General features: G+C 40.3%; 1 pseudogene; it reads left to right on the forward strand.

Moving 5' to 3' along the window:
• Positions 1–7,933: 7,933 nt before the first annotated feature.
• On the forward strand, positions 7,934–8,607 carry LOC127199615 (60 kDa heat shock protein, mitochondrial-like; annotated as a pseudogene).
• Positions 8,608–14,122: the final 5,515 nt, after the last annotated feature.

Here is a 14,122-nt window from a genome sequence, read left to right on the forward strand (position 1 = left end):
TCCCCGGAAGTCAATGAATCATACAGAAACATGATAGGACAATTGGTCTTAGACTTGTGTACTCTGTATAGCTTACAAATGCCAATAAATCCTGGCAATTACCACCACAACAAAAATATATACATTAAGAAGTTACAACATTAAAAAAAAAATCACTAGTTCATGGGGTCTATTCAGGCTAACAGAGACAGATTTAAGGATGTATATATTTGGCCTTCTAGTTTTTACTAGTATTATTAGGAAAGCTTTTTTTTTTTTTTTCAAACTGGGTCATGTGGGGAACTGTTATGTTCTATGGTAACGTGCCATGTGGGGATCAAGGAAGGTCCCAGTGTCAGTTGTTATATATCTTGATGCAGAAGAGGCTTCGTTCAGTGGTTGTCATTTTATTATTGACTGTTAAATATGATTAGGACATGCAGGATGATTGGCAGTTGCTTCATGGATGACTGCATTTTTTTAATATTCATGACTAGCTTATCATCATGATTGATTGCCAGGATGGGTTTCATTTGGCCGCCTATATTTGTTTTCAAAATTAAACAAAAATAAATAACTAAATTATTGCAGATTGTTGGGGATAACTAGGAAATGCAAGTAGATGGCGAGACACTTTATGGATGGTCAACTTCTTTAATGAGTTCAGATATATAAAGCCGTGCCAAGAACTGATGCAGCTAATTACAAGATTACGCTTTATCTACTCTCTTGCTTTATGTTTTCTTGGTTACGCCTAAGATAGGTGACAGTTTGTTGTCCTCAGACACTTCAGAGATCGGCTGAATATGGCATTTAACTGTTTAGTTTTTTTTTTAAAAATCTTACTATGAAAGGGACCCCAGCTCCTAGCAGTGCCCTAAGGTCTCCAAGAAGATAGATGGGGCGGGCACTGATGGCTCCACCTGGGTTGTGACATGATAACCACCGGACAAGGCTGCCCCACTGCCTCGCCAGCTGCTAGGGCCTGGCCTAAACTGTGGGCAAAGAGAACACCTGCAGAATTCATCGTTGCCTAAGACAGGCTGAGGTCATTCTCTCCCATGTTCCTCCCCCAGAGAAAGGCCTCTCAGGTTTGCCGAGCCTGGCAGCCAAAAACTAACACTGCACTGGGACCCATGCCCCCCCCCACTGAAGACGTCAACACCACAGGATCATAATGCGATGGCTGTCTGGGTAACAGGTAATTTTAATTGATAAATAGAATATTTGGATTATACTTCTTGCTGTAAATTATCCTTCTCATGTCTCTGGTGTGTTTGATGAGAAGAAAATAATTTTTTTATTTACTATTCCTTTATCTAAAAAAAAATTACCTTACTGCTCCTGGTAATCAATCACCTACGCCTCAAAGTAAATGTAAATATATATATTTAATGTTGGTAATCAAAAAATTTTTCAATATTGCTAAATACAAGGTATAAAGGTTAAAAATATATAAACTTCAATGATGATAAATAATTTGAGGTACAATTACCTTAAGACTATTCAAAGCTTTAACATTAATTAAATTTTAAATTGTTTGCCAAACCAAATTGTGTCCTTTTATAAACTTAAAAATATTCCTATAAGCTTCAAAGAATGACTTGGATCCATCTGCCACAATTCAAATGGATTCCAGATAAGTATGTCTACCTGTTCCTGAAAAAGAAATTGTTCCCTGGTCTTTGGATTCTTCACCTTCTCCAATTACTAGAAAAGTTTAATTCTGCTCCTAGTCTATGTTTGTTTCAGCAGATTTTCACTTGTCTGACAGACTCCATTCAGGCATTACCTGAGAACCACAGTCTGCTGAGCTCTGGACTTCCTGAAAGCTCATGTAAACCAGTCAGACCGACATGATTGCTCCCTGTCTTTCAACTAGATCAGCTAATCAGATGCTTCTGATAATTGCCCCATTGCCCAGTCTTCAACTAGCGTTTCAGCCTTCCTGGGCCCTAATAACAACCTCCTAATGTCAGCTGGAAGCCGTAACAAAAGAGAATATGCTGCCCGTTGTCCCACCTAACAGGCTGATATGCTAAGTCAAAAGATATTTCCTGGCATAAAAGACAAATGGTTACGTTTCTTAATGATGCGAACTCTTACCTACTTCTACCTTTAGGGAACTTACAAAAACTAAAAAAATAAAGCTCGTTTTATGTCCCAGATAAAATCGAGATTTAAAAAAAAAAAAAAAAAAGACTAACCTTCTAGCAGCTACTTGATTTACAGGTACCACAGGTCTCTCCCCTTGTCTCTTTATGAATCATTTCACAATCCCTAAGCATAAGAGATAATTTAGAGTCAATGATTTGACTCTAGGATAAAACTCAAAGGGAAGAATGTTGTAACCTGCTTAAAAGTGTAGTTCCTCTGTTAACACTTACTTTGGCCTTTGGCATAACAGAAGCCATTTTGTTTTTATTTTTCCATTTTGATCATAAGGTAAAATTAAGTTCACGTTCTCAGGCCGCACCTGCTGGGAGCTTGAATCCCTTTTACTTACAATTCAACACTTGTTGAATGTTCTGATTGAACTGATGATATATGTTCTATTTAAACAAAACCACAACGCCCTGCTATGTTCCTTTCTCCCAGAACAGTGCATAACTGAAAAGTCGTCAAGCCTATATCCTAACCAGTCATCTTAAAATGCTTTGTCTAACTACATGGAAACAATGTATTCAGAACAAAATCTATTCTTATATTTAGCTAGTCAAAATGAAGTGATGCTGCCCTCCCCTTGCTTCCTACCTGGTTTCTTGGTTGTCACCCAATTACAGTTTTTCTTATAAAAGGCATGCCTTAGAAACAGGGTGGTGTCACAGTTAGGCTCCTGAATCCATTCTGTGGCCCTGATTGCAATCAGCCTTGCCTTGGTGTATGTTTGCTCAACAAACCATCAACATCTCACTGAAATTGATGCTCAGACGGTTTGTGTGGAAATTCTTCTTCTACAGCAGGGAGAAACATTCGAGTAGTTTATGGCAGTCTAATAATACATACAATTAAAAACACAAAGTACAGATGCTTCGCCAACCAGCTATCTCTGAACAGGAAATACCCCTTGAAATGAAACTTAGCAGGATTAACATTTTGATACTGCTATCGGTTACCTGTGTTTTCCGATGGCCTTAGGTGACCCCTGTGAAAGAGTTGGTAAACCCCCAAAGGAGTCATGACCCACAAGTTGAGAACCACTGTTAGAGGAAGATATAATATATGTATCCCCAGTATCTAGTTCAAGGTTCAAAAGTTCAAGTAATGTTTGTGGAATACACTAATGAAGAACTCTGCTTTCTATACCCATTTGCTAAAAGTCAACTGCTGTAAACAAGGATACATTTCTGCCTTTTTCAAGCTATGGTAAGAAAATGCCTTATATTAGTGATTCATAAGTAATGGAACTTTATTCCTCACCCCTCTAGAGGCTGAAAGACCAAGGCATTAGCCGAGTCAGTATTTTTTCAAGTATTATTTTTCCTACATGGTCGGTACTTCTTGATGCCTGTTCCTGTGCAAGAGAAGGTGCCCTCCCTTTAATTACATTTATAAACAAAAATTCCATTCCCATCTGCCAAGGTAAAGTTTATTCACATGGGGCATAACCTTTTATTTCTTCTTTATATTTTTAAACATTTTTTTAATTTACAATATATTTTTATCACAATCTTTCCTCTCCCCAACTCCTACTATATCCTCCCTACTTCCATACCTACCCAACTCTCTCTCTCTCTCTCTCTCTCTCTCTCTCTCTCTCTCTCTCTCTCTCTCTCTCTCTCTCTCTCTGTCTCTCTCTCAATAAAGAGAAACTACCAAAAATAAAACAAACTAACTAAAAGTAAAAGAAATAAAAATAAAACTAATAATACCAAAACAAAACAAAAGGCACACTAAAATAAAACACACAAACACAGCGAGAGAGAGAGAGAGAGAGAGAGAGAGAGAGAATATCTATTTTGTGTTGGCCAACTACTCCTGAGTATGGAGACTTCCTTGGAGTGTGGTTGATATACTCAGTGATACTCCATTTACTAAAATTGATTTTTCTTTTCCCAGCAAGTATCAGTTACAAATTGCTTCTTGGTCAGAGGTAGGACCTTATTTCCACTTCTCCTCCCAGTGCTAGGATTTGGTTGGTTTGAACCTATGCAGGTCTTGTGGCATAGGCATAGGCGTATTGGCACAGTCTTTGTGAGTTAATATCCTATTAGTCAGGTTGTATCTAGATGATGTGGTTTCCTTGAGGTAATGCGACTCCTCTGGCTCTTGTGCTCTTGCCACCTCCTTTCCTGATGAGATTCCCCAAGCCTTGGTGTCGGGAGATGATCAAGTGTCACATTTAGGTCTGAGCACTCCAAGCCTCTCACTCTCTGCCCATTGACCAACTGTGAGTCTCTGTGCTAATTACTAGCTACTGCATGAAGAAGCTTCTCTAAGGAGGGATGATTGTCTGAGTCCTGTCTAGCATGGCAGCCGTGGGTCCTGGTAGAGAGACGTGCTGCAAGTTAGCTGAGTCACTGAGGACTGGAAAGGAGTTAGAAATAAAGGCTAAGAGAGAGCACCAGGAAGAATTAGGGGGGCCCTGGGTCTGCAGCAAAGGGCTGAGTCCCTAAGAGATGGAAGGGGCTTCAGGCCTCACTTTTGGAGACTATCATAGTAGGTATTGAAGGGGGCATTAAAAATTGAATTGAAGGAACTCTGGCATCCAAAGTCCAAACTTACTAATTTAATATTTTAAGGTATACTTTAATATTTTGCTTCCTCTTGTCATCTTGAAATTTCATAGTCTAAATAGTTCTTGATTTTCAAATGATGAACATAGGATGAGTTAATTTTATAAGGTGCCAGTTGCTACCCCCTTAAGATGATGACCTTCTCTTCTTTATATTTTAGGGAAGAAGGAACATCAAACCAAGAGTATTCAACAGCCTATCTCCAGCTTTTGATCAAAACAATAACAGTAATTATTTGGGACACATTTTTGAGAGAGTGAGAAGGAAGAGGAAAGAGACTACCAAGGAAGGCCTTATATGCAATTTAGGCTCCTCCAAAGAGATGCGTCTGCCTGTGCTGCTTCTTCGAGTAGTAATTAATGTGCTGGCAATGTCAATGGAAAAATTATATTAAAAAACTGTACCATTACTTAATTCCTGAGTCATTACTTAATTTTTTCGACATCCATAAAGATACAAGTCCAACACTCTTTTTTAGCAATCAGGAGATGGAAGGTTTGGATGAAAGCTTGACAATGTTCTAATCTAATAAATAAAATTTAACATGAAAAATGTCTACTAAAGGAAAAAATACAATGATGCAATATAAACTGAGGCACAATTTGAACCATAGGATTGAACTTAATTTCAAAGATTTATGAATAAATTACTGGCAGTGGTAAACTTCCTTTTCTTATCTTGCTAAGATAAGATATCTTATCTTATCTTACTTTACTCCAGCCCATCCTTCTATACGGAAACAAGAATCACATATTAGATATGATGTAGGTCTCCTCCCAATGGGTGTGGAATCTGACAGAAAAGCCTCGCAGACAGGTGGCTCTCCAAACACATACACCCCAAATCCATGAAAAGACGGTAGAATTTGAGACAATCTGCCTCCAGAAAGTCCCTTTTCAACTGTGAATGAGATTCTACACTTAAATCCAACCTCTGTGGACCTAGAACATTCTTCATGACTGAAATTAGCACCAAATAGCCAACCTACAAATTAGGGACTCCCAAACCAAACAAAGCTAAACAACAATAAAACAACAACAACAAAAGACTGCCCTATTCTGTCAATGGTTGCCATGCACATTTCACAGGTTTTATACTTTGTTCAGATTTGATAAACAGTTGAGTTCCTGTTTGGTTGTTTATGCCTACTTTTGTGAAAGTTGTCAAAATCAAAATGGAGTTGCTATGGTTAAATCTGGCTGACCAGAGGCAGGCAATAGAAGGATGGTCCTCATGCAGAGTTGCTTTTTACAGAGGCTCTGGCAAAAGAGGCCAGAAAACGTCAGCATACTTAGGGTCACACAGGCAGTAGCTTGTATAGATGTTTATAGGCATTTATATCACACAATCTCCACATATTAAATGGAATCACCTCCAACAGACTCTGTAACCAGTGCCTAACTTGCCTTACAACAACTTATACAACCCTCCTAATTTGGCTTCTAGAAGTCTGACTTCATTCTGAAAGCCTGTAGGCTTGCCATGGCACAGATTGCCATGTCCTGCCTCTCTCAAATCAAATCTTGCCTCTAAAGAAACATACAGAAGAAGTAGTTAATCCAGATTACACTAAGGTTGCTTCATAAAGTCTCAAAGTATCATATTGTTTTATATTTACCTAAAACCATTCACAATATACATTGCTGTGTGTGTATACATACACACATATGTGTGTACATTCATACACACTCACATGTATACATACATGTATACCTTAAAGGCAGTTAAGCCAGTCAGGCTGACAATACTCCCCATACAAACCATAACTTATCAAAAACCCTAAAAGCAGACATGAGAAACCTCCTTTCAAAGGGTTGTTCAGGGTAGTCCAAGCAACATCCAAAGCAATGTTGAGTAATGATGTAGCCATTGGATGCCACTCAGGTTGAAGGTGAGCTGAACAAACCACACACTTAGGACACCCAACTTGGATGGCTTAAGCTGGATCTGACCTGAAAGCCTCTTTCCTGTGGTCTAGCTCCCATATTGCCAGAGAACACTATGAATGCTGCCAAGGGAGGGAAACAATTACACAATCCTACACAGCTGCTGAACCTATAATTACCAGCATGGCAAGATAATTGTAAAGGTGCAAGAAGTGGCATTAACATGATGGTGACAGCCACCAATTGTCCAATTGGATATAAAGCCTACCCAGGTAGGAGGCAAAGCACGCCTAGTACCAGCAACATAGGCAACTTCCGACACCCAGTGAGGTCATGGGCCATAGGAAAGAATGTTCTGGACCAGCATAATTCCTTGCTACATATCACCCCTCATTAAAAGAGCCTCTCTTTACAGGAAATGGAGAACACCACAGAAAACCACAACTGGACACAATCAGAGAGAGGTAAGCTGTTCATGGGGAGCCCAGTCCCAACAGATCCATCTGCATCATGCCTCCTACATCTCTGTCTCAGGAAACATCATGAAAGGAAGCCCTTCCTCACCATGCTTCCTAGTTTGGTTTCTCTTGCCATGATGAAACATCATGACCAAAAACAATATGGGAGAAATGGGGTTATCTGGCTTACAGTTCATCATGTAGGGAAACCAAGGCAGAAATTCAAGCAGGCAATGAACCTGGTGGCAGGAGCTAAAGCAGAGAAATCGAAGAACGCTGCTTACTGGCTTCCTCTCCATGGCTTGCTCAGCCCAGGAGCTGCACCTCCCACAGTGGGCTAGGCCCTCCCATATCCATCACTAACCAAGGAAATACCCCCCATCAGCTTGTATATAGGCAATATGATGGAGGCATTTTCTCAGTTGAGGTCCCCTCTCCCCAGATGACCCTATCTTGTGCTGAAAAAAAAAAATTTTAAAAACAACAACAACAAAGCACCTAACCAACACACCATGCCACTTTATACATGTTCCAGTCTACAGTGCAGGCTGATAAGCCACTGTGAATGCATCTAAACAGAAAGCTCTGCAAAGTCAACTAAGCTGATGCCACCCAAAGTAGCCAAGACCATTCAGTCAAGTTAGATTTAAAATTAAAGACTTCTCCCCTCACTCACTGTAACAGTCTGACTCGATTCATGAGCTCCCACCAGTCCCCTGCAGAAATGTTCCCACTACTCATCGTCCTTCTGGGACTTATGCCAAGGATATAAAATGTGGTGTAAATGCCGGAGCCTTATTGCTCGTGGTGTGGACTGTATCACTTACAATGAGGCCAGTGGAAGAATAACGATTATAAACAGCACTAAACAAATCCCCAGGCAAGAAAATCTGGTGTGACCTTTGCAAAGTCAATTGATTTGAAGGACAAATATAAAACTGTTAGCGGTAACTTCTTCAAAGTATTGCCAATGACACAACTGAGGAGGCTGGGGATAGCACCCCCACTACTGTTGTTCTGGAGAGGATCAGCAAAGATGCTAATTCACTGGAAACCAAGCAAGGTATAACATGGCTGTTGGGGCTGCGATGCCTGAACTGAAAAAGCAGTCAAAACCTGGGACAACGCATGAATAATTTGCTCAGGTTGCTAAAATTTCTGCACATGAAGACAAAAAATAAAATAGAAACGTCATTCCTGATGCAATGAAAAATGTTGGGGAAAAGTGTGTCATGGCAAAATGTGGAAAAATACTGAATGATAAATTTGAAATTATTAACAGCATGAAGTTTCATCAAGGATCAATACATTAAAAGGTCAAACTCTGATTTACAAGGTACCTATCTTCTCCTACCTGAAGAAAAACTTAGAGTATCCAGTTCATTGTACCTCCTAGAAATAGCCAGTATGACTAGGAAGCCCTTGGTTATAATCACTAACGATGTTGATGGAGAAGCTCTGAGTACACTGATGTGGCATAGGCTAAACATTGGTCATTGCAGGGGTGCTCTGATCAGTTCTGATGTATCCCAGCCTTGGATTCATTAAAGCCTGCTAATGTAGATCAGAAAGTTGATATAAAAATTATTAAAAGAGGACTCAGAATGCCTGCAGTGACTAAGACTAGGTGTTGAAGGATCTTTGGTAGCTGAGAAAACTCTGCAGAGTTCCTCTGAAGATGGTTATAATGTTGTGCTTGGTGGTTTTGTGGACATGGTGGGACGGGAAATCACTGACTTAACACAGGTTGTAAGACCTTCCTTAATGGATGGTACTCTGCTCACTATAATGGAATTTTTTATTGCAGAAGTTCCTAAAGAAGAAATGGGCACAATAGAAAGAATGGGAGGAATATTGGAAGTGGCATGTCCCAATTCCTAAGACATTGTTTTGGCATTATCAGCAACCTATTACAGGAAGCTCAGGGCAGGCTCCTCACCAATAACTTCAGAGAAGTCAGTTGAAGAAGATGCCTGCAGAGGAGGCAGGCAGATCACTATAACTGTCAGTTATTTGTTTCCATTGACAATATATGACTACTGTTATTGTCCATCCCTCCTTTGTATTTTTGAATCAAGATATTTGTACATTCCTGATACTGGGTGCTAGAGGTATGGACCAGTGTTCTACTTCCAACTTACATCCCTGAGGCATCTCTACCACTATGTATTTTTTTACAGTCAGGATTTTAGTGCCTGTGATCACCAGATAAGCAGCTCAGAAGTCGGCTTTCTATGGGGAGTAAGAGTAACTGTGCACAAAGTAGAGATGTATCTAATTATGTGGAAACCTTTTGTGTAATAAAATTGTGATTAAAGTTAAAATCATAAAGACTTTGAAGAAAGGTTTTGATAATGATAAAAGCAATCTGCTGAATATGTTAGTCCCACACAAATAAATGATCTCAGAATTAATGTGCATTTATAATTATAAAAGTGAGACAATGTTTTGGGGAACTAGTGAGCAATTGCTCAGAGATAGGTTAGAAGTTAATTCATTTTTTATAAGGCTATATAAGGACACTGTCAATAGACCAAAACAGCAGCCTACAAACTGGGGAAAGATCTTCAACAAACCTACATCTGACAAAGGGCTAATATCCAGAATTTATAAAGAACTCAATAATTAAACACCAACAAACCAAATAATCCAATTAAAATGGGATAGAGAACTAAACAGAGAATTCTCAAATGGCCAAGAAGCACTTAAAGAAATGCTCAACATCCTTATCCATCAGGGAAATGCAAATCAAAATTACTCTGAGATTCCATCTTACACCTATCAGAATGGCTAAGATAAAAAAAAACTCAAGAGACAGCAAATGCTTGTAAGGCTGTGGAGAAAGGGGAACACTCCTCCATTGCTAGTGGGAGTGCACACTTGTACAACCACTTTGGAAATCAATCTGGTGCTTTCTCAGAAAATTGGGAAGAGTTCTACCTCAAGATCCAGCTATACCACTCCTGGGCATATGCCCAAAAGATATGCCACCATACAACAAGGAAATTTGCTCAACAATGTTCATAGCAGCTTTATTCATAATAGCCAAAATGTGGAAACAATCTATAGATATCCCTCAACTGAAGAATTAATAGAGAAACTGTGGTACATTTACACAATGGAATAGTACTCAGCTATTAAAAACAAGGAAAGCTTGAAATTTGCAGGCAACTGGATGGAACTAGAAAATATTGTCCTGAGTGAGGTAATTTAGACCAAGAAAGGCACACATAGTATGTATTCACTTACAAGCAGATATTAGCCATATAATATAGGATTAGCATACTAAAATTCACAGACCCAAAGAAGCTGAGTAACAAGGAGGGCCCAAGGTAGGATGTCTGAATCTCTCTCAGAAGGCAAAATAGATTAGACAACAGAAGTTGTTGAAGAGAAGGAACAGGATATGAGAGGGACCATGCATGGACCTAGGCCCCTGACACATATGTACCTGATGGGCAGCATGGTCTTCATGTGTGACCTTAATAAGAGAAGCAGGGCCTGTGTCTGACACATACTCTGTTACCTACTTTTCTATCACTTCCCTTGTTGGGCCGCCTCACCAGGCCACTGTGAAAGAGGATGCGGTCAGTCCTGAGGCTACTTGATGTGCTGGGATGGGGTGGTAGGGGGAGTTCTCCTTTTCTGAGGGGGAAGATATGAGGGGAAAGAGTAAGGGAAGATGGGTCCCAGAGGATAGGAGGGAAGGGGCTACGATTGGGATGTAAAGTGAATAAATAAATAACTTTCTTTGAGGAAGAAGGAGGAAGAGAAGGAGACAAAGAAGAAAGAGGAGGAGAAGGAGGAGGAGGAAGAGGAGAAAGAGGGGAGGAGAAGGAGGAGGAGTAGGAAGAGACGACTACTCAGAACTCTCCAGAAGAGATATCAGTCAAAGCAGCTTTCCAGTAATGCACTGTTTCCTGTTTGTTTTCAATTAAGACCATATTACAATGTAGTCATCTATTACCCAAATGGTGTGACCAGCCCTTTATAGTGACAATCTTGGGTTTGTTTTTTTGTTTGTTTGTTTTTTAGTTTTTTTTTTTTTTTCTTTAAACAGAATTGTTGCGGTGGAATCTTGCTGCACAAGCCTAGTGAGTTCTGTCCTACTTAAGGGTTCCTATTGCTGTGATAAAATATCCTGTCCAAAGCAAGTTGGAGAGGAAAAGGTTTATTTCAGCTTACAATTCCAGATAACAGTCCATCACCAAGGGAAGTCAGGGCAGAAACTGCAACAGGGCAGGAACCTGGAGGCAGGAGTTGATGCAAAGGCCATGGATGGTGCTGCTTATTAGCTTGCTTTCCATAGCATACTCAATCTGCTTTCTTATAGAACCCAGGACCACCAGCCCAGGGATGGCACCACTCACTATGGGCTGGCCCTGATCCATCATTCACTAATTAAGAAAATGCACTATAGGCTGGATCTTCTAGAGGAATTTTCCTGAGGTTCCCTCCTCTCAGATGGTTTTAGCTTGTGCCAAGCTGACATAAAACTATCCAGCACAGTTAGGAATTATGTGCTATTTGGTACCTTAACTTTAGAAAAGAAGGGGAACCGGAAAGTGTAGATATCTTTCTCAGGCTCATAAATGGCAGTGCTTGGGTCTGAACTCATATGGGAAGGAGGCCATCTTGTTTAAGTTACACCACAAGGGCCATTTTAAGTGTTGGAAGGCTGGAGGGACGTGACTATTTAGAGTGCCTAGCAGTCACAAGTCAGCACTCTGATAAAGCAAATATTAACCATGTTTAAGTTGGCCACGTAAACTTTATTTAGCATCAAAAGCATAAATATTAAGGTACTCTTTCTGTTGACAGCCGCACTTCCCAGTCTCACCTGGAGCCCTTGCCAATAGCCAACATCATGGCCCTTTTTACAATAGTAGCAGAAAAATGATTAGTGCTTTGGTAAGTGTAATTTTCTGACTGGCTTGAGCACAGGACTTACTCCTCAGGTCTGAAACACCTGGAGTCTGTGGGAGTCTTTCCTGACTCTTGGTCCAGCAAAAGAGGGGAGTTGCTGTTACTCAGTTCTAGTTTGACCCACGTGGCTCCAGAGTTAGCCAGGATGACTTTATCATAGTGTATTTAATCACATAATTGACTTCATGTTGTACGCCATTAGTGCAATCTGGATGACAGGGAATTTTGTTCATTTCTTTCAAAATAGTTCCGTATATGCGAAGAAAATGTAGGCGATAGTCTACTGCGCATAATCAACCCTAGCATCTCAAAACCCTATTACTCAATTTGCAAATGCGCTATGTGAAAGACATCCAAAGAGAATTGGGACGTGTTTCCAAATCCCATAGAACTTGGAACTGATCACAGGATACACAGCCTTGTGGCTATTTTAACTTCAACTCAGACAGGTCTGCAGCATAGCTCGTGATAAGTAATAAGTTCTCCCACACTCAAACAAGGGGCAAAGCGCACCTAGTACCGGAAACCTGCTTAATTACCCAGAGCTAGTGAATTCATGGATCAGAGAAGAGCTTCAACTGCCATTTTACTAAACCAGCACAGTATCTGACTACTCTAAATATTTATATATTCTGGGAAAGTGTAGTCTTCATCCCTCCCTCATCAAGGAATTTTTTTCTTTGCAACATATGGAGGCCTTTACAGAAAACCACAACCCATAACAATGCAGAACTGTAGAGCCCAGTTCCAACTGACACATCTACCAACACAAGTTCCACACCTAAGGCTTAGGGGCCATTGCGGAAGAGAGGGCAGAAACACTGTAAGAGTCAGAAGATCTGAAGTTTGCTATCAAATTTGTGATTCCTAGTAATGTGAGAAGCTGCACTCATAAGCTCTCACCAACATGACTGACTAAGCATAGGCTGAACAAGAACAAGAGCAAAAGACATACTAAAGTGGATGGCAAAAAGACCACGAGGCCTCAGGGATACACAGAGAAGTACATGCAGCTAAGCTGAGAGGAGAAGAAACAGTCTTCCCCAGGGAAGACCATATCAACTGGTTACCCAAAGCCAAATGGTCAGCTCTGAAAGTATAGATAACATTATATAGACTGAGCAGGTTGTAGTTATGTATTTAGGTGTGTGTGTGTGTGTGTGTGTGTGTGTGTGTGTGTGTGTGTGTGTAATAGCATGTAATATATATATATATATATATTATATATATATATATATATATATATGTAATGACAATTAATAAAAGGAAGCCATGAATTTGAAAGGGAACAAGAAGTACATGAAAGGGTTCAGAGGGAGGAAAAGGGTAGCGGATAGTGTAACTATATTATAAAAGAAACAATTAAAAATTCATGAGTTAATTGTAGTGGCTGCATATGAATGACCCAAAAGCCTTAAGTGGGCTGAGAAACTACAGTCATGAAAGTTGACTTGGCAGATAACCCTGTGGGATGCTGTTAGACTCCAAGAAGCCTCTGATAATAAAATCAACATGCCAGCCTCCGTCGTGTCTACCACTCTGAGACTGAAGGGGAACTGACCTACAAATGGAGTCTTCCGTCCTCCGAATTCTCTTCTACGCCTTCTAAAACCCCAAGGCCCCATGGCACAGCGCACAATCTCCACTCCAAGGAGAGACTGCTGCCCTTCAATTTCCTGATTAATGGACAGTTCTGCTTCTATAGAGGTTGGTCTCCTCTTTGTTTATTTCCATGTCACCTCAATTAGCCTAGCAGTATACCCTTTCAATTCTTAGGGACATCCTAAAATGCACACACACACACACACACACACACACAGAGAGAGAGAGAGAGAGAGAGAGAGAGAGAGAGAGAGAGAGAGAGAGAGAGAGAGAGAGAGACTGTGTATCAGGATCTAATTCCAGTCCTGATAATATGACAGACTTTCCATTTGCGTTTTATTAGACAACCCATAGCAGTTGATTGACACTATGAGAGTGGGTCACTGGGATGTTGAAGCACAGTACCATGTTCCCACCTGGCACCAGCGGAACCCTGTAGACCAAGCCTTCCACTGACAATCATGGTAGGTGAGCACCTTTCCCAAAGGGTCTGCCAAGTGCTGATGAATGCTCCAATTACTGTGGCCTAAGAATT

The sequence above is a fragment of the Acomys russatus genome, chromosome 15, assembly GCF_903995435.1.
Source record: "Acomys russatus chromosome 15, mAcoRus1.1, whole genome shotgun sequence".
Taxonomy (NCBI): domain Eukaryota; kingdom Metazoa; phylum Chordata; class Mammalia; order Rodentia; family Muridae; genus Acomys; species Acomys russatus.